General features: G+C 33.4%; 1 long non-coding RNA gene across 1 annotated transcript; it reads left to right on the plus strand.

The window, feature by feature from the left end:
- The first annotated feature begins 1,464 nt into the window (after nt 1–1,464).
- LOC115880400 lies at nt 1,465–5,336 on the plus strand. The gene is made up of 3 exons (XR_004049866.1): nt 1,465–1,642; nt 4,749–5,013; nt 5,208–5,336. It is a non-coding gene; the product is annotated as an uncharacterized LOC115880400 (long non-coding RNA).

Consider the following 5,336-nt stretch of genomic DNA (forward strand, 5'->3'; position numbering starts at 1 on the left):
GAATATTCTTCCGAAGCTTCTGGAATACAGTTCGGATCACCCTGTATACCGGGTGTTGCATCGTCGAGCGGGACATAGTAAATCCCATGTAAATTTTAATGGGGTCAATTATTGACTTCCCTAATTATTTTAGAGAATAATTCTATTTAGGTTTATTGAAGAGCACTAAAACCCACATTCAAAAGAATAACTTTAGATATTTTTGATTAGCTCGTTTACGAATTATCGCCTATTTCTTTTTAAATATTTCTCTTTCTTATGGCCCTGTATTTACCATGAGCACCAGTCAAGGTGAAAGATAACTGTCAATTGAAGTTGTCATTTCAGAAATTTACCTATTTAGTGCTTTGTGTGAAAACTCTGTTCCTACATCTGAAATCTTAAAGATGCATTTATAAATACAAATTAATATGAATTAGAGTAAAATAAAGTAATCAGTTAAAAGGTTAATTATATTATTACAATATTCAATAACTTATTAATTTGAGACTATTAAATTGTTAGAACTTTAGGATTTAAGATGTTGAAATATTCCTCCATCGACTGCTAGACAATAACCCAGGCGTTCATAAAATTCTCTTCTTAATTCGTTAGTTGGTAAACTGAAATTCTATTGCATTCGGCAGAAATAGCATTTTTTAACTCGTCTAGATTTGGGTATTTTTTATCCTTGTATATCCTGTTTTTTAAATGGCCCCAGAGAAAGAATTCATTTCGGATTTTTCGAAATCCCCATCTCGTAGCTCTTGGTGGTTTTCATATTTGAAGGAAGAGTATTTATGTCGTGTCGTGTCAAAATTCGAAACGCTGTAGTGTGATCTATTCTATTTCATCCTCAAGTTTCCATGTGTTGATCTTTCCATCGTTCTCTTCCCCGCACAATAAAACTTCCAAGTCGGTATCATTTCTTGCATCTTCTTTGGTCCTGCCTTGCTTCACATCTGCAGTTATTTATTGGGTACCTTTGGTCTCAAATTTCTGGATATTCCTTGCGATTGTAGATTTTCCAGGTATCGGTCTATTCAGATACAGAGCAGCAAACATGTCCGACACCTTTTGATAACTATTTCCTTGATAATACCGTTTAATCATCAATACTTTTCTTCGGTAGTGTAATTCATGGCTAATATTTTCGATGTAGGTATGAGTTTTTAATAATAATAATAAAGCACTAAATAGGTAAATTTCTGAAATTACAACTTCATTTTGACAATTATCTTTTACCTTGACTGGTGCTCATAAGTAAATATAGGGGCCATAAGAAAGGAGAAATCTTTGAAAAGAAATCGGCGATAACTTGTAAACAGGCTAATCAAAAATAACTAAAGTTATTCTTTTTGAATGTGGGTTTTAGTGCTCTTCAATAAACCTGAAATAGAATTATTCTCTAAAATAATTAAGGGAAGCCAATAATTATTGACCCCATTAAAATTTACATGGGATTTCTATGTCCCCGCTCGACGATGCAACACCCGGTATAACAATTTCAATATCCAAATGAAATAATCCAATGCCAATTCACCCCTAATAAAAAAGGCTATTTATTTTTGTTATAGGCTAATCGAGTACCCACATCTCGGATCCAAACCCCCATACAATCGCGCAGATTGGTCGATGACCCGGAGGCAGTAACCAGTCCAGGGTAAAAATAAAACTAATATAATTATGTTTGGTTTGAATTAGAAGCCCTTAGTTCAATCTAGCGGTACTCTGATAAAGTCAATATTATATCATATCGTCCCCTATCTTACGTACCGGCGTAACTCGCAGTTAGTAAAATTGCCAGTAGGGAAGAAAATATAAAATTTCCCGTATTAGACTTGTCTATCACTGTCTTGGTATCGTGATAGATACAGACTCACTGGCGTGGTGGGGTCCAGCGGACCCCAAGCACTATTTAACCGATTTTATCATTTTTATTGTTCCTATCAGCAGGGGCTAAAGTTTCATTGGGGTCTGTGTGGCACCACCACGCCCAGAATGTTACATTATTAGGATGGTGGGTAGTCTAAATAGTGTGCCTCACTGGGACGCTAATTTTGAGGAAGCATTAATTGAGTGATTTGATGAACTTAAAGAGGCTTAAGTGTAACCATAACTCCGATTCTGAATCTCTTACTTATAGAAGAGAGAAAATTGAATAATCAACACCAGAAAAGAAAGAGATGTGGTATATGGCAACCATATGTCAATGAAAATGACAAACAAAATCTCATGAGATCAAATGAGCACGATGCATGTGCGGCAAATGCAGATCCATTATTAGCATGAACTGTATTTGAAAAGTTATGTACATTCAAGATTTGCAGTTTTTGTTAGAAAACCATTTATGTTTAATTATTTAGCTTCACATTTCAGTTGTTTGTACTTTAATAATACGGTAAAATCATAAAATAATATGTTATTAATTTCTGTGTTTCTTAGCCAAGTTATATTTCTGTTATCAAAATTTCTAAAAAATGCCTTTTACTTTATTTTGTGTCGTTATTATTAATTTGTTGAAAATTAAAAAAAAAGTGTTAATTTCTGAAATCAAAATTATTTAAAGCTTAAGTCAAATTCAACATAAAGTCAGTGGCGTAACTATCGATGTGCCGTGTGCGAAGCACACGGGCGTATTTCCATATCTATCACATGCTATCGCGAATCAAGCAGAATCCTTCTGTTTCTGTTAGGTTAGAGTTAACATAATTCCCGTCAAGTCAAAAGAGCCAAATTCAAGATTTAAGTACCTATTTTTATTGTAAATATAGGGTGTTTCCAAAAAACATGTGCCACCTCTCGTGAGGAGATTCCTCACCAGCTACAATTTCAAGATCTACAATTTTTGAACCGAGTCAAAAAACTGATAGTAGCGCCCCCTCTCTCCAGCGTTTGAAATAAATCAATTTAAAAAAATAACAAATATCTACATATACAGGGTGTCCGGAAATTAATGCAACAAAATTTGGTCATAGATTCTTGAAAAAAAAATAGGTGACCCGAATTTTTTATACTTAACCCCCCTTTTGCCTAACCCCCCTTTTCGGATTTACAGCCCCCTAAATTTCGCCCCTAAAAAGAGTTTTTTAATATCTCATGGCCCTGTTGGACGAAAATCACTAAATTTTATACACGTTGTTTTACATAACTATTATTTTTTTATTTTCATCAGTGGTGTCCCTACGGTATTTAAACTAAATATTATTGAAGAAAAAAATGGTACGCCACTGTTTTTTTTTTAATAAAAACTATTTTTAAAATCTACATTAAATTTGCAACAAATTTGATCTCTTGACTTTTTTTTGGTATGACGCACCGTTTTCGCGTAAAAAAATAAAAACCATTTTCATACATGACCAAATGGCTAAAATTTTGATGTAAATTTTCATAGCAAAAAATTATTATTAAAAAAAAACAGTAGTGTACCATTTTTTTCTTCAATAATATTTAGTTTAAATACCGTAGGGACGCCACTGATGAAAATAACTAACGGGCCCGGGGTGCATTTCCATATCTATCACATGCTATCGCGAATCAAGCAGAATCCTTCTGTTTCTGTTAGGTTAGGTTAACATAATTCCCGTCAAGTCAAAAGAGCCAAAATTCAATTTAAGTACCTATTTTTTTATTGTAAATATAGGGTGTTTCAAAAAACATGTGCCACTTCTGGTGGGGAGATTCCTCACCAGCCCCGGATCTACAATTTTTTTGAACCGGGGCAAAAAACTGATAGTAGCGCCCCCTCTCTCCAGCGTTTGAAATAAATCAATTTAAAAAAATAACAAATATCTACATATACAGGGTGTCCGGAAATTAATGCAACAAAATTTGGTCATAGATTCTTGAAAAAAAAATAGGTGACCCGTATTTTTTATATTTGGCCTAACCCCCCTTTTCGGATTTACAGCCCCCTAAATTTTGCCCCTAAAAAGAGTTTTTTAATATCTCAGGGCCCTGTTGGACGAAAATCACTCAATTTTGTACACGTTGTTTTACCATAAATATTATTTTTTTTTATTTTCATCAGTGGCGTCCCTATGGTATTTAAACTAAATATTATTGAAGAAAAAAATGGTCCGCCACTGTTTTTTTTTTAATAAAAATTATTTTTAAAATCTACATTAAATTTGCAACAAATTTGATCTCTTGACTTTTTTTTGGTATGACCCACCGTTTTCGCGTAAAAAAATAAAAACCATTTTCATACATGACCAAATGGCTAAAATTTTGATGTAAATTTTCATAGCAAAAAATTATTAGTAAAAAAAAACAGTAGTGTACCATTTTTTTCTTCAATAATATTTAGTTTAAATACCGTAGGGACGCCACTGATGAAAATAAAAAAAGTTAATAGCATCAAAAAATGTCTTTTAATTGGCATTAAACGGCCTACACAATTTTGATATCAAAAGAAAAAAGTCAGTGGCGCACATGTTTTTTTTTTCGAAAAATATTCCAGTGATAACCCATATGCACGTCCCTGATGAATTTACCGACACTTTTCTAGCATTAAAATATGTAGCATTTATAGTAACTTTTATCCTGAAAATGTCATTTGAATCACTAAAGGTACTTTTAAGAAAATTATAATAAATCGAAAGGTTATTAAGACTTTAACACCCTGTAGCTACGAAACAAAACAGAATCGAACCTATGTTGATATGAAAAATAAATCTTATTTTTACGTGAGGAATCTCCCCACGAGAGATGCGGCACGTGTTTTTTGAAACACCCTGTATACATTTTCTTATTTTACCGATTTCCAGGGCTCCTATCGGTAGCTACTTGAAAAGAACTAATGCCAGATCTGTCCAGTCTTCTTACGGGAGAAAAGATGCTTCGTACAAAGGTTCTGAGGTACCTGTCGACGTCAAACCATATTCAGAAAATTGTCTGAAAGCCGATCAGAGGTTTATGTACGAGATCATCGGTAAACGGGGTAAATCGCTGAGCAACATGGCGCAGGCCCTGTTTCCTTCTATAAGGAATAGATATCAGTTGCATGCCCTGGATGAGAATAAAAAAAACGAAGTAAGTCAATTATGTTTTTTTGTTTGTTTAGTAATTATTTTATTTTTTTATTATTTATTGTTTATTTTTATTTTATTTTTTTTATTTTTTTTTTTTAGTTTTTATTTTATTTTTGAAAAATAAATCTCATCTTTATCTTGAGAAATCTTCCCATGGGAGATGACCCATGTTTTTAAATACCCTGTATTTTCCAGGATGAACAACAAAATCTGTACGAGGGTAGGATAATATCAGACTACGACACCAAGATCAACGTCCAGTCGGTCCAGCTGGAACAGACTCATACACATCAGGGCAGGACATTCCAGCTCAACTTGTCCAAA

The sequence above is a fragment of the Sitophilus oryzae genome, unplaced genomic scaffold (genome assembly GCF_002938485.1).
Source record: "Sitophilus oryzae breed Bouriz unplaced genomic scaffold, Soryzae_2.0 scaffold_1621_pilon_pilon, whole genome shotgun sequence".
NCBI classification, from domain to species: Eukaryota; Metazoa; Arthropoda; class Insecta; order Coleoptera; family Curculionidae; genus Sitophilus; species Sitophilus oryzae.